At 39.0% G+C, this 22,767-nt stretch overlaps 1 long non-coding RNA gene across 1 annotated transcript; it reads left to right on the top strand.

Annotated features, from left to right (window-relative positions):
• The first annotated feature begins 19,926 nt into the window (after window positions 1–19,926).
• LOC118165105 lies at window positions 19,927–21,900 on the top strand. Its single transcript, XR_004749862.1, has 3 exons — window positions 19,927–20,042; window positions 20,415–20,726; window positions 21,339–21,900. It is a non-coding gene; the product is annotated as an uncharacterized LOC118165105 (long non-coding RNA).
• The last annotated feature ends 867 nt before the right edge of the window (window positions 21,901–22,767 follow it).

Below are 22,767 nucleotides of genomic sequence, written 5' to 3' on the forward strand. Positions count from 1 at the left end.
GCACCAATCTCAGTCCCAAGTCTGTTCACAAACCATAAACAACAACACCTATTCTTGTTTTCCCATACGCAGTTAGGGGATTAAAGCTACTTATTTCAAGTCCTGCAACAATGGAAGGAATTTTATGTACAGCCACATTCCATTGTATTCATATGTGCGTCAGGGTATTTCAGGTGAAAGACACCACTGCTTTACAAGCACCAAACCTATCCTTTTGCAGTTACAGAATGTAGACAACAATGTTAATGATACTACACCTTCTCAAAGATAAGTATAGAAAAGCTTTCATGAAAAATACAGGTCTCTTAGTCTGAAAATTCAGACAGAAACAGTGCTTGCTAGACATGTGCTTTGACTCGCTATGGCAGGAAAACACGGCGGCCCATAGTAAACAAAGCCCTGGCCATTTCTTTATAGACCACTGTCAACGACCGTGTGCATTGTGATTCCACACATGCCAGCCAACTTTGGTTTTATAAGCTGAAGTAGGACTTCAAGAGCAGCAAAAGTGTGAAAAGGTAAAGGTGCAAAACACATGTCTCTAGTGCATTGCTTCTTGGCTGCTTTCTCTTCGCTGGACTTTCAGGTAGCAGAGAACAGGCGTACCCATGTGTGATACCAAAAATGCTGCTGCTTAGCCAACGTTTTAGAGAGAAAGGGGAATTCCACAGACCCTGAGTGAAGAATTTCAGCTGACAAAAGGCTCCTTTTCTGTCCACCATCTTTAACAATTTTTCCAGTTCTGTCCCTACTGTATAACAAAAGGGAAGTAGAATTACATATTGCAAGTAAGTTATCCAATCGATTAACGCTTCCTTGCTTTTCCTGTACCTTTCATAAGGCAACCCTTTCCCACTCTTTATGAAATGTGAATCTAATTCTGCAAGCAAGTTTTCAAGTGTTTGACCACTCATGAAAATCATGTAGTGTTTTCTCTCTTGGATGGAATTCCTCAGCAGGGCATAGTGAATGATTAAAAAGACCAAGCAGTGCAAAATGTTTTGTTTGAATATAACTAACTTGTTAACAAGCATATACAGGTGTGCATAAGAGAACTATATCTTCCTGAAGCAGATGTAGCCAAAAGAATACGAAGAAACCAAAACAGAGTTGGTGAGTTTTCGTGTTATTAGATCGACTCCGTTGATTACCGTGTCTTTCTGTGTCAACAGAAAAAGCACTTCTGTGTTCTCTAGCAAGGGTGTGAAATAAATGATCCCCTGGTTTGGTTTGGATCAAATCAAATGAGTGAACATGGATGGACGAGCCATGAGGTAGCCAACGCTTCACTGCTGCATCACTCGTCCAAACCCAAAGTAGGCTGATTGTGCAAAAAAAAAAAGGGGGGGGGGGGGGGGGGGGCTTCCGCTGTAATTGATTGCTTTATGCCAGCAATAATCCAAACCTCACTAGCTCATTAGTTTGCAGCTTTTTGGGTATGTTACTAAGGCTAATTAGGCCAAAGGATTGCCTCACTTTGTAGGTCAGGCATACCAGTAGATAAACCAGGCATCAAGCAAAATCATATTCTGCATCTATACATATTTGCTTTGCAGCTAAACAAAACTTTCCATTTTCCTTTTCAGGATCCAAGTTTTATAGTCACCAAATTAAGAAATGAGGTACAGATGGACATAAGCCTGGTGTGAATTTTCAGAGCTAAACAATTACAAGAAAAATAAATAGCCCATTAATTCCCTATGAATGTGTCCCAGTACATCCAAACTATGCTTTGACTGTTTTGCTCAGATTATAAACTCTTTGGGGGAAAGGGGTGTGCAATGCCATACACAGTTTCTTACTTACAAAGAAACAAAGGCTAATGTTTTCAAATTAAGGTGCTTAAATACAGCTCAAAGTTGCATTCACAGTTCTAAATGAGTGGTGTCATGTTGAGTCACAGTCATCCACCAGTTCTTGGGCATCTCAAAGTTCAGTGTTTTTTTTTTTGTTTTTTTTTTTAATTATTTTTAATTGGACAACTCCACCTAAGGATGGATTTCTCAGCTAAACTTTAGGCATCACAGTTTGAAACTGAACTAGAGAGTGTTTAGCTAGCTGGAAGCGTGTCTCTCTGGGAACACGATGTTTGTTCAGCCACAGAATTTCCAAAACAAAAGGAAGCCAAGAATGAGAAAAACAGATAATATAAATCATTTTCAACTATAGCCATGCAACTACTGTCCAAGGACAATTTTCTTCAAAAAACTATTAGGTCAGGAGATGTATAATATTAATTCAATTAAAAGTAAGGCAGAATACATTAGAAGAAAACCTCCCATCTCCACTCTGTATAATCCCATTTGAGCATTAATGCATAAAACGGAGGAGAAGAAACAATAAGCTAAATCCTTCACATTTTCTCACTTGTCGGTAATCTTTCATATGTGACTGAGAGCAGGATATAACTACACACAATTAAGTATATCTAGTATACTGATTATTAAGTACAACTGTAATCGATACACTAGCAATATCACAAATTGTTAAAATTCACAAGGAAAATGGAAAAAGTACAAATAGACAAAACTATTTCTCAGAATTTGGAAAAAATGCATAGCATTGTGCACAGTGAACTGTTAGTTTATATCACTATTTCAACAAATATTTTCAATACAATGACCAAATACTGTCGTTTTAATATAAATGAAATTTGAAAGACTGATTATGAATGCTGTCTCATATTCATCTTCATCTAACATAAGCATATGTTTCAGGATCACAAATTACAAGAAAACCGAAACATTCCTATTTAAAATAGCTTTAGATTCCTAAAAACCTAGTTATATATAAATAGGCAGAGGGATAAAATGTGTATATATATATATACACACGCACACCAATTTTAAGAAGCAAAGGGAGATGTAAATTAACAGGGTTTATGCTGTTAATTTTCTTAAATAGTTGAAGATTTGCCTAAAGGTTTCGCACTTTTGTTTTAGAAAAATCAAGACTATTCAAAAGCTTACGTGATTTTGCTTTGGATAATTTTATTATAATAATAATTGTGATTAATTTACGCCATTAGCAAGCTTTTAGATAGAGAAGTTACTCAGATGTTCATCACAATAGCCTTCAGTAATCACTCTGCTGTGTTATGGGCAAGAAAATAAACTGAATTCAAAGATTTATGAGTATTATACTGAAGCTGATGATGGGATCCACTGACACAAGTTAACGTGGCATTCCACTTAACAGGGAAAAGTGGGAAAACAACGGGAATGCAACACATTGGAAAGGATGGAGGAAGAAGCTCATAGAAGAAAAAAAAAAAAAGTACTAACAAATAAAGGTATTGAAACCTTAGAATAAATGCCAACAAATTTTATATCAGAAACACTATACAAAAATTAAAAAAAAAACAAAAACAAAAACAAAACACATCTGATTCATCTGATTTACCAAGCCTGGAAGACAAATATAAATAGAGCAGCAACCACTCTGAATTGTAATATAAAATTATCAAAAATCAGCAAATCATGCAGAGCTAGAGTTGATAATGCTCAATAAAAACTTCATTAACAAAACTTCATGAAAGAGAGAGGTTACCAAAGATCAAGGAAACCATTATATGTGGTATTGCAATTAAGATGGTAGCGCACCATATATACCACCAAAATTATTAGAGAAAATTCCTCCATAAAGACAGGACCGAACACTGCTCCAAAACCATATAAGAGCCCAGAACAGGGGCCTGGCACTGGAGCACTGACCATCCAGCTGAGCAACTCCAGAATTTCACCAGACATGGCACAGAGAGAAGCACAAGCAACTTTGCTTCATCTAAGAAAACGCTTCAAGGCACTCAAAAGTTTGCGTAATCAGCAAAGAAAATGCTGAAGTTAATTTCACGAGGTGCTTGGTAAACTAAAGGAGGTAAAAACAACGGTATAAATCAAACAAACATAACAAATATTCTGAAATAGGAAAGAGAAGTGCCTGGAAGAAATGCACAATACTAGCAATTTGTCACAAACAGCATCAATCAGATTCATTCAGTGCTTGTTGTTGTACGGAAATTAAAAATCACTAAGTGCAAACCTTCATAGGGAGCCAAGTCATGAACAGTTACTCAACTCTCTGTAATATACCACATTTTTTGTGTTTGTTTTAATAATTTCATCAACTTGTGTAATTCTGTACACAATAATGTTTAGTGTTAGCAACTCAGATGATAAAAAAGACAGATCTGAATGAATAATCACCAGAACAGAGGTGTCAGTGCTAGAGAAATTAAAAGGTGATGATTCAATCAGAGAGGGATTCAACACTATAAACAAAATAATCTGTGATCTCAGAGAAGTTTAACATCCTGCTACAGTTTATCTGAGATATAGACTCACACATCCCAATCGCGTGCCAAGAATTCAATCTGATAAATATTGAACAGATACGGTAGAGAAGCACACATGCTAAGAGAGTAACTACCGGGTCTACCTTCTAATGACTGAAAGACTATCAGATCTGGTGGGATTTCCAGAGAGCCTCCAAGTCAATGAATAATCATCAACACTAAAGGAAGCTCCAAGTCTGGATGAGAGTGAAAGGGAGAAGTCCTCCAGATGCGCAGAACTACAAAACATCTCTGTTGAACAAAGTGTTCCCAAATCACCGTTAACAATGAACAGAAGTCGTCCATCTGTGCTCCACCGATAACAAATCGGTTCCATTTGGAGAACATCCAGTTAGCTACATTGTATGAACCTCTAACATTCAACCAGTATTCAAGTTCATAGAGTAAGATATTGCTTGGTCACACAAAAAACTATGTTTAGATAAATTAAAGCATTCTCCCTTCTACTGCTGAACAGTCCATGACTTCCCAGTCCCAGATCAACTCTTCGTCAGTTTTTAGACTCAACAATTACATTCTTAAATAACGTTACAGAACATTTTTCCTCCAGAAGGAACAAACTATACCTTGCATCTTTCATGTACATTCAACGTTTACTTCCGAGCAGTTTCGACAGTTCACAGCTTTCAACAAATGGCGCCATTTACACCTCTCCCCAACCGTCCAAACAGCTCAAGTTCTTCATTTCCAGCATTTTTGAAGGCTTTTCTACAGCCCCGTCAGATTTTTTTAAACTCTCAGCTCCTGGCTAACAGAACATACTGTCAAAAGTCCAACTACAAAACTCCAAATCTCTTTCCAGCAATATTTTTTTTCCCTCCCAGTCCCAGCAACTCACAAATTCGACACCTGGGCGTACTTGGATTTCTTTTAAAAGCAGACATGATTGCCCTTGGTCAAAATTATTCTGTACTTTTCTGCAGCCCCAACAGCACTTTTCACAGCCAGGATTATTCTCCACATTGTTGTCTGCAGTCAAAGTCACTCAAAAATTCCTATGGTCCCAGCAGCACTAAAAATACATAACAGCCTCCTTACAATAATGGCTGTGAATCACAGCATTCCTCAGCTGACATAAGTAGTTAAAATAGTTTAAAAAAAAAGTTAAAATAAAACTTTTTAAAAGTTCAAGTGAAAAATGAAAAAAGGTTGAAAAGGACTCCCCTACCGTCTAACAATATTAAAGTCTGCCTCAAATTTACAAACGTACTCAGCAACATCAAACGCGCCGGCTTCAAACACACGCGGCAGCTTCAAACCTGGCAGCTTCAAATGCGGCAGCTTCAAACACACGCGGCAGCTTCAAACGCGGCAGCTTCAAACACTTTTGTGGCAGCCATCTTGCACACGCTCAAAAGAGCACAACCTTAGAAACCTTAGGCAGGCACCTTATCCACTAGGCTACACAGAGGCTTTGTTACAAAAAAGAATTATTGGAATTTGCAGACGTTAAATTAGCCCGTAGAGGGAGCTCACACCGTCCCATAAATGTACAATAATTGGAACATACTGTAATTTAAAACATTTATCTATTAAGCTCTCTGTAGAGAGGCTACAGAGGTCAAAATAGAGCATTCCTTACTTCACACCAACCTCTGCGTGCCCATAAAATTTCATTCAAATTAGACTCCGTTGACCATGTATTTTGTAGCTCCAACAAACAGAAGAAGAGATGTTCGGCTACGTTTTCTCCACAACAAGCACAACTTCTTGTAATCATCATTTGCACCTGATGTTGGAAGAAGAAAGTACACCAGAAGGCGACAAGAACAAAGTTCCATCAATCGGGATTGTCATGGCAATGCCCTCGATCTCCCCACACGTTCCTCCTGTTCAGGCAGCTATGGTAGTGCTCTTTTTATAACTTGACTAGAGCTGCTCTTGCGTCTCTCAGGTTTCTGCACTACATGCAGTGCTTTCAAAGAGTATTATAATAGCGCGCTTGATATTCAAAGGTTGATGATGGAAATTGTTAGCTACTGGACGTTCTTTAATGAAGCCACAAGTAAACAAAGACCCAAACTCCTCTGGAAACGTAGAGCAGAAAGACTGCTCTGTAGAACAAAACATGCAATAAATGTGAGGAGAAAGGGAATTTGCTCGTTCCGCATTGTAAAAGGTACACGAGAAAGAAAAATGGAAAGGTTCTGAACACTTATATTGATTTACATCATACAAACCGAAACAGCAGAGAGCCCTTAGTCTGTATAAAGGAGGTTGCCTTCCCTGAGCCTGAATGCACAATAGAGCAAGCCAGCGTGCAAGGAAGTAAGAAAAAATGTTAGCAAAGATAGATTTTATTTGACTTAACACCATTCGGGACACTCTAAGCATTACACAGATTGATCAGAATTCAATATTAAGTTGTATTTTCTATGCCATAACAATGCCAGCAAACATTTCATTATAGTGTTGTCTTCGGAAATCCAAGTGCCTACATCTTTTAGAGATTTGGTGCCTCTCATTTTGCAACAATAATTTTTATTGTTATTTTATTTTTTTAGGGAAGATATTATAGTTCTGAGAACCTCATACTCAAATTATCAAGAACCATGATGGAAAAAAATGTTAGTATGACACATCAGAGAAAGAACAGCCTTTTTGGTTAAAGCTTCCACTATATAAACCTTGCTAGACTATGTCGTTTCACAAGCATTCAGTCAAATTTTATGCACTGTTTTCACCCCCTTCTGTCTCATCTACCCCAAAGCCAGAAGTATATAAGTACTTAAGTACTCTAACTGAACAAAACTAAAGCATCTATCTGCACATTTTTCCCCTAAGTATTATATGATATTGACATACACGAATACATCGTATTTAGTATATAAATTGCAGCATCTTCAACTCTCAAAAACTAAAATTGAAGATGCTATGCTATACACTTACTCTCTCTAGTCTTTGCTCACCCAGTTACTTCATGGACTCTTTGAGGCTCTGACCCAGCAATGCATGTTCTTCACATTTAAAGGAGAGATTAATCCTGCTGAATGCAGTCAATTAAGCATGTACTTTAGTGGTTCTCTGGAGCAGGGCTGAAATGAGGAAGAGTGAAGTCCATAAGTGAGAGCTGCAAAATATAAATCCTTTTAAAAATAAAATATTTAATAAAGCTGTGACAAATATGTTGAAGGCCATATCAAACACTGATTACTAGTGAGGTCTACAGCAACAAAGAAAGCTCAGCAGTGAACTCACAGCCTGAAAACAGTAAGTGCTTCTCACAAGCAAGGATATTTATCCATGGAGTCCTAAACTTGTATGTGCCTGCAAATCGGGGCTGAAAATACAGAAAGAACAGGAATTCCAATGCAAATAAAAGTAGTTCCATAGTATAAAATTAGTATTTCCTGCTGTGTTTTCAAGGATTCTGCCTCCACTCCTATTTGACATCATGAGGTGCTGAACTAAGAAAATATATTTTAAAAATGAACTTTTTTTTCCTGCTTTTGAAAAGCTCTAATTAAGGATTAGCTCCAGCTTTAGCTGCAGGTCAATACTTACTACACAACCAGCTAATTCATCTCTGCTGATCTAGTGCAGATTTTCAGCCACAGGTGCCAATATAAAAATGTTGGCAGCTACTCCTCTCCTCCTCTTCTCACAACTCACGCATGTGGTCAAACTTGAGTTTAATGCACTAAATGAGAATCTTTAATTTTTATACATTTAAACGTCTATAATAAGAAATAAAAGTATGTAAAATAGTAATTAATAGCCAATAAACTTCACAGAATCCCAAAGAAGCCTGAAAGAGAGAGCTCCCAGATAAGACCACAAGTCAATGTCTTTTGTGTGAAAGCTCTGTTCTCCACCACTGCATCCATTACCTCCCGTGATGCTGACTGAATAGAAGACTAATGCCTACGGGGAGAAGGGGACTGGCTATGGTTACGGCTATAGTTAAAGCAAAGAATAACGCGCCTGCATCTGCTACCCTTTTTCGAGTCCTCCCAGACACAGTGCTCGTATACTCATGCAAGTCTAATAAACAGCCAGTAGCTAAGCAGAGTTAACTTTGGGAAGAGTATGAGAATGAGGCAGATGTATGGGGTTATTTTCCCAACAAGTTCTCCAAGCCTCCAGGAATCTGCTGCTGAGGAATTTCCTGAGCCAAAGGTGTGTTGTGTTAAACAGCTCCCACCACTCTTTTGAATTATTTTGTGAACTTCTGTAAGCTTTTAGCATTCACAGAGTTATGTTCTGGTGTGAGAGGTACCCCAGAACACAGAGACTATTCGAAAGACACCAGACAAAATGCAGTCGTTTGCTATTGCTTACAATAGATTAACTGATTCCGCATTTCCTTGCGATCACCTGTGCCTGCCTGGGACAGGCTCTGAAGAGTACTTCATAAGTGTCTCCAAGAAATCAGAGTAATTATTTAGGGGCATCTGATTAGCATAAAATTACAAGAACTGGTGGGAAGAAGAGCAGAAACATGCCTTCCTGGCCATCAGTCTCTACAGCTGTGAACAGCACATTGCATGAGGTCCCTGACCTCTGTCAGATATCTTGCTGGCCTGCACAAGTTAAGTGAACTGCCTAATAAAACAAATTTTAGAATCATGCATATTTTTAAATTTGCCACAGAGCTTTTATTTAGGCAGCTACATTTCTCTCCAAAGCCTTGGGAGCTGAGGAGTCAGACAGCAGCACTGGAGTCACAGCTGCACACGAAGGATCACTTGGGCTGTAGCACCTGAATGTTGTGAAATTTCTTTTCTGGCATCTTCTCCCTCCCCCCCCCAAAATATGAAAACCCATAGAAACTAAATAATTACTTATCATGTACACACGTTGAGTGCTGTTTATGTTTAGGCACCATCTGTGAATGTATTTCATGCAGCACTCATTCCTCATGTAATAACAATGATCTGAAGACTGAAATTTGTGGGTTTGTTTTTGTTTTTTTCTTTCTTAAAAGTAAATTAAAAAAAATCAATTTCAGTTGCAGTGCTAGAAGCCTGGAGGTCAGTTTATTCTAAGTAGGCATCACTGATGGCAGCAAAGAGATATTTTAAGAAAGCTTATTTGTGTACAATATCCACAGGCCATCCACCTCAACTATTTATATGAATTCTTCAGTTAGTATGTTTTTGCTAGCCTAGCTATAAAAAGTCATATTACAATTTATCATACACTAAGTATTCAATTTTTCAAAAATAAGAACCAAAGTTGTTTTTATAGGGATTTTTTTAAAAATGTGTCATTGTGGTCTTCTCAAAAGCAAATATTTATATACAAACTTTTTTTATATATACATAGGCTCGACTCACTTTTAGGACATGCAAGAATAAAATAACTGTCCTGTTAAATATCATTACGGCGTAGTAGTAATGCTTATAGAATGCAGTTTAAACACTACTTTCAGTGTATGATTCCGTTGTCCTGACTCTGTAATCTCATTTCAGATGTTGTATGGAATTTGTAGTGCTTTTGTCTACAAATTGTCTATTTGCGTTTGTCTCTTACCCAGTGTTTTGACTCTACTTCCAAGCATTTTTTTCCACGTTCAGTTTTATTAGATGGCTGCAGTGAATTTGTTTGTTTTCCTCGTCCCCTTTGCACTGCAAAGCCTGCATTTTGGAATGAAATGGTTGATACTGGAATTATTTTTTTTTCTTTGTCAGTGTTCCCTGAAATCTACTTGCCCATTTTTCTTTTTAACTCAATTTATAGTGGTCTGCACAAATAGAAAATGGGAACTTGCCCACACCTTCCAGCTCTTGATTGAGTGCCGACCATTTCTTTCAGTTCAGCATGCCTGTAACAGGTCTCAATATTCAAAGGATTACTTTTGTATTAAAATCAATGCAGGTTTGTAAAGGTGGCAAGCCAATGAGTGTAATTCCACTAGCAATTCTGTATGCACATATTATACAACACTGCATTTTCTGTGCCCTTAAATACAAGGAAATTTCTCAATGCTCTGAAGATCCTTTGCTTCACTGGAGAGCAGTGGGGGAGCAAAAAACAGGTCAGAGCATCTCATTCATAGTTATGCTAAAGCAAATAATCTAGCCATTGATAATGGAAAATTTTGTTATTTATATTAAAAGCGGTGTAAGCCATAGATAAAAATGAGAAACTGAGCAATGAGATGCCAGCTTGTTTCCCTCATAACAAATTTCTTCTTGGGCTCCAAGTAACTTGTGTGAGAAAGTAGGTTAAATGTAGAGAGTGTTCATAACAGGATTATACGAAAGAGGAAGGCATGTCACATCTCAGATGGCCTAATAAGAGGAAAGCCTGCAATATAAATGGCTTGTGCAATATAATGAAGATTTTCTGACAAAATGAGATTGTCATTCTAGAACCAAACGCTGAATTACTGAAAGCTAACGTCAAACAGGATTATGCAACGTGCCCGGGGATCGCAGGTATGAAAATCACAGAGAGGATCCTGTAATCACAAGAAGAAAAGGCCTATAAATAAGCAAACAGCTTCCTGTCAGCCACATTTGGCAACTCTTCTGGCACAAAGTTCAGGCTGGGAAAACTCAGGATCAGAATCTCCTGTCGATGCTGCTCTTTCCCTTGGTAACAGCACCACAGAAATCAATACAATTACATCGAGGGAAAGATGAATCTGCCTTCTAGTGTTTCATGAAGCTGGAAGACAAAATTAATGGAAATCCCTAATATAATATAACTGACATGGATGCTACTGAGTCTGTCCTCCACACAGATCCATCAGCTTTGGTCTGCTGGTATAATGAATCGTTTTCAGAGCCCAAAGTTAGGTACTAAAGGCAGGGAAGTGAGCACACAATTTAATATGAATGACAGAAAGAGGAAAAAAAACTAAGAGTTATACTAATAATATCAGGAAAGCGTTAATCATATGATTATTGTTGTAACAGTAACTAGATGTTTGGTCTGTCTCCAGTATCAGTTTAGAACATTTGTAACCATGGAAGCGGATTCCAAAATGAGATATTCTGTTTTCTCATATTACATTTGATATTACAAGTTCTGATTCACGAGAATCAAATGCTTTCAGCAGCTTTTGTTGTTGTTAAAAAGCAGATAACTCACATGCTTTGCTTATCTGGCAACACCTTTTTAAAAATCGAATCAGACCTTTAGGTCAGGTCTCACTGAACATCCTTGTTAGAAGAGTGGGGGGCATCCTTAAGACAATTACCACTGATCACCTCTTAATGGTGCTTCAAAAGTACTTGAACATTAAAAGAATGGTTGCACACAGCCCCTGGATGACATCTTCCAGGGCAACAGGACTATAATGTAATCATATATATTAGCTCGGGCATATAAATTGTTCTTGTTGACGTTCCCGAGCTGTGGAAACAAATAGGTTTAATGTGTGTTTGAGGTTATTAAGTGGGATCAGTTAATTGATTGCAACTGGGGGGGATCGTAACATCTACTAGTTATATATTCCAAAATTGCATCAGGTATGGCTTAAATAAAACTGTTTCCTGACAATTCTAGCTATTATTAGGAAATAGTTATTTCAATACTGTTCCAAGGTTTGTAAATTGTTTAATTGAAGGCGTTGCGTTGTTATGGAGCACATAAAGGCTTTATTCAGACATTCAGAGTTTAGCATTTTCTGGAAAAATTTTGCTGGTTCCGAAGTAAAACAAGAAGGATTTTTTCCCAGTATGCTTTACATGATTTGGAGAGATTTTAAAGTTTTGGCAAGCTTCTCAAGAGAATACTAGAATTGGCTGGTGGACTCCAAAAGAAAAGTTTAGGAATTTCCAAGAATATTTATTTTCTTGCAGTTTCCTGCTTTGAATAACCTTTAACCTCAAACTTGCAAATAGTTTAAACAAGGAAAGAATTGAATACATACATTTTTTACATGAACCATTTGCCCAATTTGCATGCAGCTAGAAGGGAGAAAGAAAAAAAAAAAAGAAGAATATTTGTTATTAGGAGTCAGCATCATTATCTTGTTACAGTGGCAGAGATGGATTCAGAACCAGTGCTGGTGGGAAGCAGCGACTCAGTGCCACCAAATGACGACCATAAATTCCAACTAACAAAGGTTTCTGAGTGCAGTGGAGTCTGTTTTAAAAGAGACCATGCTGTCATGCAGAAGCTTAACAAATGTGCAAAGTATATTCTAAGTAAAAATCTGCATTAGTGCAACAGGTAACCACAGGTAAACACAATCCTCTTGGACATCTATCTATGTGGGAATAGTCCAACTAAAAGCCTCTTAGAGAGGATGACAATAAAAGTGTTGTAATGTTCTATTCCATACACAACACACCTAATATATGTTCATTAATCTAATAGATTTCCTTGATCCAAAATTAATCCTAAAACATGCAGCAGCAGTGCAATCAGATTAACACTTAAAAGACAAACTCACCAATGTATTAAACCTTCCAGGCATTACGAGTATGGCAGATTGCTGAAAGCATCTATGGAAAGAATCTTTATTCTTCCACACCTAATCCAAATGAGCAGGTCTGAAGGGACAGAAAGACTCTTCTGCCTTAAATTTAGGCATGCCCTGCATCCCTAATGATCAGTCTATCTTAAACATATATCCTTTGCATTGGCTCAGCAGACAGCAGCATCATTCACTCCAAACAGTTGTGAATAAGGGGTTCACATTAACAGGAACCCCTATATTGCCTGGTCGATTTCCTTTATAAGACGTACAAACAATAAGCTTAATATGGAAAATACACTGTTCTGATTAGAATACAGACATTCAGATTTGTCTTCCACTATTGGGTTTTACATGATAAAAAATCACTAGGTGTTATTCTGAAAGGGTTTTGTGTTATTTTTCAAAAACATTAAAGGGTTCATAATTTGTCCTGTTATGGCTTTCTAAAACTAGCATGCTGAAGACCAAATTATGTGATTTTGCAGAGCTATATATGCACATGCATATATATACGTAGACAGGATTATTTTAAAACTGCTGTTGTCACAAAAAAAGATATAGACAATGTCTTTCACTGGATCACTCCCAACCCCAAATTATTTTCATTTTGTTTAAATAAGTTATTTTTTAAAAAAAAGAAAACAACAACAAACAAACAAACGAACAAACACAAACAAAAAACAACCACTGTAAGCTTCCATCACGGACAACTGTCTTCTGGATGCAGTTCATCTTCCTACAACGCCATCCTAACAAATATGTGCAAGGCTAATTTTCTTCTCATAGTCTGATGGCAGTTTGGAGCATTCAGACTGAAATACAAATTCTTACAGTAGCATATTAATAATTCTTAGGATTCTGCATTTTTAAATCTTAAAAACATACAACATTAATTTAGGCAGTTAACTCATTCACGTAAGTCCACTTCTACTTGATTGATACAGTCCTGAATTTTGAGCTCAGCTTCGAGCTGTTGGGATACATTCAAGACAAACTCCCATGACATCAACATGCCACATTGGATTCAGCTCCTTCACACAGCAAGTATGCTCTGCTCCAAGCTGCCACTGGTAGATCCTCCACAGGCTACACTGTGTGTCATTCCTTGCAGGCCTTTCAGCCCCCTTAAGGTACCTGAATCACCCTCACCAGCAAAGGATGAAAGGCAAGGCAGAGATGCAGCAGCTCATCAGCAGGTAGTTGACACGCATTGTGCTTGAAGAGGGTGGAAAAATCGGACAACTTGCCTTTAAGAGTTTCTCACCCACTCCAGCATTCACACAAGTGGCAGCAAATTTTGAGTGCCAATTCACGTTACGTCCACTCCGAAGCACGGAGAGTCTGAGGGGTTTCTAGCAGTGCCCCAAGCCTGCACAAACTTCAGCTTGACTCGCAAATGCTCTCCGCTAGCGAAGACGCAGTGTCAGAGGCCGTACACACAGGCAATGCAGCGACAACCTCTGCAAAACTCTGAAACGCTACCTGGAAAATCAGCCTTTCAGAGGGCCTCATGTCCAATACAGGTCAGCAGCAAGGCAGGTCTTTACAATGCTGCAAACACAAGTCGTGTTGCCACCTTTATGAGTTTACTGCTATCCTGATACATTTTCCAATGCATCCGTAAAGATGCACGAGAGTTTAACTCACTTTTCATTTGTGGTTTTTCTCTGGGTCTGGAAAGCTTTTAGGCTAAGTGTCAAATTCTGTCTTAACACACCAGAGATTGACAGCGAAGGCTAATCACATCCATGATGCGTTTCAAGATTAAATTGAAGAAATCCTTTACATTAAAAGACAGAGTGGCAGAGAGGAATGTCTGAATAATCAGCAACAAATGGTCAGGAGGGAGTTAGCTCTTCCAGTGGAGAAGATTTAGAAATAAGACCCCTTTTCTCAAAAAAAATATAAACAACAGCACCTACATGTATACAACATTTCATTATATAGTAATATATCTTCAAATAGTACCCTAGAGCTGCAAAGGCAGATTCTGTCCCAGCCTCAGGTGCTGTAATCGACGGCTGCATGTAGGGTTTAAGAATTCTTATCTGATGCAGTGTACTTGTAAGAAACATCCCCCTACTTTTAAGAAAGGTCACTGGGTTTGTCTGGGAAACTCTCAGTCACCAGGAAGCAGTGTGAAAGGCCTACCTATTTACATACGTACCATTTGAGAATGGGAGAAAATGGGCTGCCTTAGAGACCACAGGAAGAGACAGAAATAGAGGTGACAGCGTAAGTATTAGAGGCAGGATGACCAGTAATGTCATTAATGTGAGGTATTCTCCAGCTAAAAATCGATTATGTAGTCATTTCTCAGGAAGATCACTTATGAATTCAATTCAGATAATTTTTCATGTCCTATAGGTGGAAGCCATGCTAATAGACGGAAATGAGGGTTCTCCCCCGTTGATGATGTGAATATTAAGGAGAATTAAAAATTCTTCCTTTGGAAGGACTGATTGAAACACCTGTGACAGGCGCCTCTGCAGGGCTGTTTTAGCTTTAAACTGGAGCTCACCCAAACTCTTTTGATCCCAGGGTTTACTGCAGCAAAAGCTGCTTTATCCAGACAGTCACTCAAACTGAAACATTTTATTTCCACAGTACCAAAATCTAGATCATGATGTAGGCTCTGCTTCTCTCCAATATTTACCATTTGCTGGACAATGACTTCTTGCTCACTTCTGTTGCTGTCTAAACGAAGGCTGACCCTAAAATGACCAGAGCAGTAGCCTTAGCAGCTACGGAAATAACTTAAAGCATGTTCACCCTCCATTTAGTTTAGATCTTTCTTACTGTTAGAACTGCTATTCCTACAGGATTAATTATAAATAGTTATCTACTGATATCTACAGTAATACATTTTGCTTCCGAGCATGCACCACTGAGTTTCATAATGGGTTGTGTATACACTGCAAATGTTAAACAATATTTTCATTGATAAATGACAGGCAACTTGTATTTGCATTTCCTGCGAGATTTAATGATGCGGCGGGATAGCAGTATGGAAACCGTGAATTAACATTAAGACTTAGCGCCAAAGCCATCCCCAGGAAAGAAGCCACGCTGCCTATCAACTCAAGAGAATTTGAACCTATTTACTCTGTTATACTTTGCTTCTTGAGATCAAAAGTTACTCTGTTTTTACAATACCCTATGCTTCAACTCCTTTCTTTTTCCTCCAAAAATGCTGTTTCTCTCCCTAGAAGCAGAAGTTTCTTCCAGCTTCCCAAGTTGTCCCAGAGCCCTGCCCTAGGAGCAGCTGCGGGGAGATGGTGTGCTTCCAGGTGCCAGCCAATGGCCAAACAACTGCTCCGCTTTCCTTGACTGTTTTTGGATCAGCTCAACACATCAGCACACTCAGAGTGAATTTCTTCCTCGACAGTGGCTCAAGAGCTGCCACAAACTTCCAGTAGCAAAAGCAAGGGAATTGTTGACACTGACAGGGAATTAGGGGTTCCCAGCAAAGAAAAAAGGAAAACCAATCGAGGAAAGTGATCCTGCCTCACGTTCACCACCCAGAAACACTTGGCTCTCATGATGCTTGTAAAACTTGCTTCTAGAGTGCTTAAAAGCTTTAGGAAAACCACGGCTACCTAGGACACAGCTACTCAAGAGTAAGATAAAACTTAAAAGCCAAGTAAGGCAGCAGCAAATCTTTTTTTTTTTTTTTTTTTTTTTTCCTCCATGAAAGCTTCAGCTTATTTGCAGAGCATCAATACCTAGGCAGAAAGGAACTAGAAAATCATTTGCATTTTATTTGGTGTTCAGTTTTACTTTCTAAACCAAATTAATTCTCTCTTAATTCTCTGAAATGCCAAGTCCCTTTAAGACCACTGGAAGAAAGTTACCAGGTTTTCAAGCTACAGTGTGTGTCTAAATGACACTACATGTTCCTCCATCTCCTCATGGTAACATAGAATTTTATTTTCAGAGTGAAGAAGGGGCCAAACTTCCAGGCACGCGGAGGAGGCTTCAGACTTGTTTTTGTTATTTTCCCTCCCTTCCTGAGTGTCCATGGCACAATCTGCTGAATTCGTTTTACAGGGCTATTTTAGTGTTTCTTCTCTCACACGATTTTAATGTATTTAATCTGACAAACTTAGATCTAAAATATGCACAGATCCATTTTTCTGAACTGTTTTTGAAGTCTTAGAGCTCCTGCTTTACAAACTCTCTCTGAAATCAATTACACCTGATAAACATCCTTCTAAAGTATATTTGAAGAAAATCTCTCTCAAATTGAATATTTCCTATCCTTTGTAGGTGGGCATACAATGGAAGGCAGGGGTACAGAAACTGAGGAGTTCAAAGAAGCTTCCTAAAAGGAGAACTTTGCTTATGGAGCACTAGCATTGACCAAAAATGAAAATGATTCCTGAGTTAATAGCATCAGCACATTGGTGATAAATAACAAAGGGAGTTTTCTTATTGCCACTGGCGGCAACAGAACTGTACAGGAGAGCACAAGAGCTTGTATTCTAAGCTAGGATCGTTCTTGCCATGCAGACCTCTTGCTGAATGACACGCTGTGAGTGTGCACAAACCATGGCATGCCCATTTGGGTTAAACCTCCTTAAAAATAAATTACATACATATATATAAAGCTTTAACATTTCATACTTCAATGTAGCATTTTTAGACATATACTAAGAAGAGTTACTTTTCCCATGGAGGCTTACAAATGAAGTTTAGAAATTTTAAGCAACGCAACCATCATGATCACCGATTTTTGACTGTGACACCTCTGCCCCAGCACCCTGTACCACATCCCACACCACCCCACGTAGATTCCCCCCGCTATCAGCACGAGAGCACTCTCATGGCTGGCCACTGACTGACTTGTTTCATGACATGGCACGTAAATGGGTTGAGATCAAAACCTTAAATCACAAGACTGAAAGTGCGCACAACCCCCAAATTTCATGGTTAACTGTGCGCAACTGAAGCAGTACATCGGTGCTGCCTGGAAACTAACGTATGTTTACGCTTCAAAAATTGACAAAGGAAAAAATAACACCTTCAAGAGTACTTGTACAGCACTTCTGAACTCAAGATGAAATTCACACCTGTGCAATAAACCAGTGCAGCCTCTAACCCCATGCAAAAGAGAGCTTAAATGGAACTGGATGGTGCCTAGGTCTTTGAAATATCTCTAAATGAGACAAACTGGCTCTGCAATCCAGTTCATGAATAAATTAGTTTACATTTTTCCCCCTACATTAATAACTTGTCAAGGAGCAGAAGAAACAAACTATGTTTCAGCACACACACATTCAAATGCTGAATTTATCCCTGTCTGGCACTGCTGCCCCAACCATCCTGTGAAGGGGCAGCTGCGGGACACTGAACTCACCTTTCCCAGGAGTCTAACTGCACCGGGGCACTTTGGGGAGATTGTGCTAACTGCAGATGGGGATAGCCACCCTAACTATCTATACCTCTGGGTCTTCAACAGGAAAGTCTGTTATTCAGGTTCCTTTCTCAGTACATTAACACCTCTGCTTAAAACCAATTAATATTGAAGGAAAGTCTTCATGTAAACCAAAAGTAAGATTAAACACCATCATACATGTGGTGCTGAAAAAACATATTATGATTTAATCATCACAAGTATGGCATGGTGGATAAGGCCCTAGGACTGAAAGAATTTAGATTCACTCCCTGTGCTGTCACAGACCTTAGCTGTGACCTCTGGCAAGTCATTAAATTGCCTTGTCCTCAATTTCCCCCTTTGAAACAGGGACAGATGCGGCTCCATCTGTACCGAGGGATGTGCAGCCATGTGGCCACTGCCACTTCGTGCAACACAGCAACGTAAGTCACTGCAGCAGGTACTATGGAGGAGGTGTAATTCCTATTACAGTTCATGGAAGAGGTGTACTTCTTCCTCTTCCCTCTCTGTAAACCAGTTCCCCCATAAAAACAGAGATGCTCATCTGTCTTTTTTTCCAAACCTTTGTCCAATATGCCAATTTACTTTTTCAGGTCAGGAGTTTTTCCTTATCATGTACTAGCAAAATGAGCTTTATAATGAACTTAACTTTGGTTATCCCATCTCTTGCCTTTACATCCACTAAAATGGCTCAATGAAAGGCACCTCCAAAAGGAGGCACCCTATTGCTCGGAATCAACTTCAGCCTCCTCCTATCAGCTTCGTGTTACAGGAGATTAAAATCAGGTGGGTATGGCCCCAAGGCTCAGAAGCCAGTCTCTTGCAGTCTCTCTGATCAGCTGCTTCTGGAGGCAAAAGATAGGGGCACACCTTGGCTCTTAAGCAAGCTGCGGTTTCCACAAAGGCTGCCAAGTCTGAATGACAACATACAAATAGGCAAATGGTGACCTTGTGAATGGATCTCTTTCCAAATACAGAGTGGCCTCAACAAAGGCTGTATAAGAAGAGGCTACAGCATCACTTATTTGTGTTTGTTTTGACCTATGGATCCATAAGAATGGCTGCATAGGGAAAATAAGCAAGATAAATTGTTCAGTAATTGTCTCGGTACAAGACACATGCAACCACAAAGGAGGAAATAAAGAAGAGAGAATTTTGAATCTTTTATCTAGCTGAAAACTGACCTTCCTTAGCTTGCAACTGCCTGTAGGAGTCCCAGGACAGGTTGTTCTGACATTCTTTTAACATCGTTTCATCAGCACAGCCAAAACTAATCACAAGAATATTACCCGATGACAGGTGCATTTATTCTGTCAATTAAATCAGATGGTTAAATCGAAATGTGCCCCAAATCTCTCTTGTTTGCATTATCCATATTGGCATTTCTTGGCTGTGGTTCATTGCTGGCTGGAAGTCATCCAGCCCCTGCAGAGTCACTTTGCAATACTGTGCCAGCAAGTTTACATACTCTGCAGCGGTGGTTACAATGAGACCAGTGTGGTCCTGTAGGACTGACCTGAAACGTTGTTTCACACATGCACATACACAAAAATCGCTCTTAATGAAGGAAACTTAGATCAATAGTTTTGCAATGGGGAAGGATCTATCACTTCACAACAAACCACCAGTGGTGTGCACAAACAAAACCTGAAGGAACAGAGACTTAACGCTACCAAAAGACTACGGGGTAAGAATACAAAATAATCTGATCTCATTGTAAGTCATTTTTAAAAAAGATGTTCTGTCGGGAATAAAAAGATGTTGCCTGTAATCCATCACATTTTTTTTTTTTTAAGGAAAAAAAAAAGTTTGAGAAAAGCAATAGACGTTAAGGTATAATCATAATGGAGGACAAGAAGAAAGGAAGAGCCATCTCCTGTTACCTAATTATCCAGGAAGTCTCTAAGCTAGGGGTGAGTTTACATAAAATATTTGTTGCAATGGAGCACACTAAGGATGAGGCCAAGTTTTTCATTTTGGTTTTGTGGTGTTCATGCCAACATATTTCAGCCAAGATTTATCTTCCCTGCAGCAGTGGTGGCTTTGCAGTACCAAAAAATTAGACCTTTTTTCCCTGTATTATATTTATGATGTTAATACTTTGTAGAGTGCTCAACTCTCCCATTTATGAAGGGAGTTGTGCTCCCTTTTGTCACCGAGGAGAAACGCACCCTAGCAGGGTGTTCAGTCTCGAGGCAATGTTACATTGGCAGAAGGACAGATAGACACAGTCTGCAGTTTCAGCTCCCTAGGAGACACCCGTCTAATCCCGATCTCTTTCCCAGCCTCCAGCCCCATTCTGTGCTACCGCGTCCTTCCCAGCTCAGAAGAATCCCTCGCTGCCAGCTCTTCTGTAAAAGATGCAGAACATTGCTGCATCCAGTTCCCCATGAAAAGATCGGTCAAACCCCCAAACTATAGCTGGGATACAGGAAGGATAAGTACATATAAGTGTTGTTTTGTTACATATTCTCTTAACCTTTGCTTGCTGGCCTGAAACATTTCCTTTGCTGTCTGATGTTGCAGACATTTACACACTTGTCTTGCTGGTGGTTTTACCCATGGACAGGTCTCTCCAGGAGTCTCCATGCAGTCAGGTAAATATCTTTTACTTCTAGGTTTTAAAAACTCATTAGTGTCTTGAACTGAAAAATATCAGGCTTAATCCTGCCATCAAGAGCATCTGTACAATTCACAAAAAAGCTGATGTGAGTTCTGAATAACACAAAATATAGTCCTATAAAACATCTGTGAAAAGTACAGGCATATTTTTCCTTTCAGCGTATGGTACCTATATAGGCACTAATGAGTTCTGGACAACATACTAGTCAACAATCTTGCAAAGCATTACATTTCTAAATCATTTGCAAGGATTTAGTTGCTCATTTCCCACTGGCTTTAGAAGGGACAGTGTGGCTAAATCCACAAAAACACCATCAAACTTAAGAAAAATCTACTTACCTTAAAGTTCAGTGGTTCAGTATTGTGCTTAGGGACTATAAACCAGGAAACAGTTTATTCTTTAAGTGTCCTATCCATCCAGAAGACCAATAACATAATGCCATACATGCAGCCACCACCCCATATCTGTCTGCCTGTGTTTGAAGCCAACACTGATATTCTGCAGCTATGTAACTTTGGATCAGGCCACTGTAAAAAGAGCTGCGAGAAGCCTTTCCAGGGCCTCCTTCCCTTTGCTATATTTATAGGAGCTGCATTTGTGGTCAGGATCTTGTCCTCAGTCTTCATCTGAGCTATGCCATGTGTGCCTGTGTGCATGTGTGAACTTTGAGGTTCACAATAACCCAGATCCTGAACTTGCATTCCTGGCTTGACCTCAGACTGACCACTTTGCCGTGGATATCTCTGGTGATCTGGACTATTGCTAACCCTGCTTACCATCACTGGACAGGAGTTTTCCCCGTCCCTGAACCTAATCTTGCTTTACACTGGTACTACACTCGGTCAGTGAAACCAGTGACGCCCATCACGCTCGCTGCCACCCTCAGCTCCTGGCTCACACCTTTCCTTATGGAGAAAAGGGAGCAGCCACCCACCACTGCTGCTCCCTGCTCAGAATAAACACAGCATGCATTCTTGCCTTTAAAAGAAAAGCAGTTAATGTGAAGTCACCTCCTTTCCAGAAGTACCGGAGTGCCACAGGGTGTCATTCACAGCAGCACGTCTCTGAAGGCGATGACGGCACAGGGGAGCAAACAGGTCTCATGTCAGATCAACAGAAGCATAACTGTGAAATCCTGGTACTTTTTATTGCAGTTGTCCTAAAATAAAGTAAAAATGTATAATTAACCATTTACAATTAATCGCCTCTTACAAGAAACACCATAGCAAGGGTCTAATTAGAGTATACTATTATCTAAAAATTAGTTCATGACCCATTTTCTGATTATTGATGCAGTTTCACATTTCTAAGCAAGTAATAAGCTATTAAATATCATATATCTAGTTATTATTATTGAAAGATATGGATTAATGAAAATTATGTGCTGATTCTTTCAGTCTAAGCCCTCAAAGTCACTTCTTAAATCTGTCCTAAGTCCAACAGGATGCAAGTACAAGGATTTCCATGCCAGCATCGAGTTGTAAGATGATGGCTTTAAAGTCACAAGCACACATTGTTTTTAAACAAGAGAAAGCTATGTACAGCAACAGGATTCTGTACTAAGGGTGACATGGCTCATCTTGTCACTGTTGTTCCCACCACCTCTTTTTTTTTTTTTTTTTTTTTGAAGAATGCACTATTACAATTAATCACCCATGGTAATTTTAAAGCTTAACCAATGGACTCATTTAAAAAAAAAAATAATAGAAGTTTTAAAGTTGGCTTTTCCTGCAGCTTCCCACATTGTAATAAAAATGTGAATCTTAAAACTGAAATATTTTCACCATTTTTAGCCAGGTTCACCAGTCAGATATTTCCTTTCTGTATATACGTAGATTTCAGTGAGGTATCCTGATTTAAGAATATCCAAGCCCTCCCCCCAGACAACTCACACTTAAATTCCATTTATTTTCATGTCACACTAATATAAAAGACAATGGGAAATCACATGGCTTTTTAGCTAAAATATGAAGGTTTGCTGCCAAAAGACCTTAACAAGGAGTTGGTGTAAAAGT

The sequence above is a fragment of the Oxyura jamaicensis genome, chromosome 3 (assembly GCF_011077185.1).
Source record: "Oxyura jamaicensis isolate SHBP4307 breed ruddy duck chromosome 3, BPBGC_Ojam_1.0, whole genome shotgun sequence".
Lineage (NCBI taxonomy): Eukaryota > Metazoa > Chordata > Aves > Anseriformes > Anatidae > Oxyura > Oxyura jamaicensis.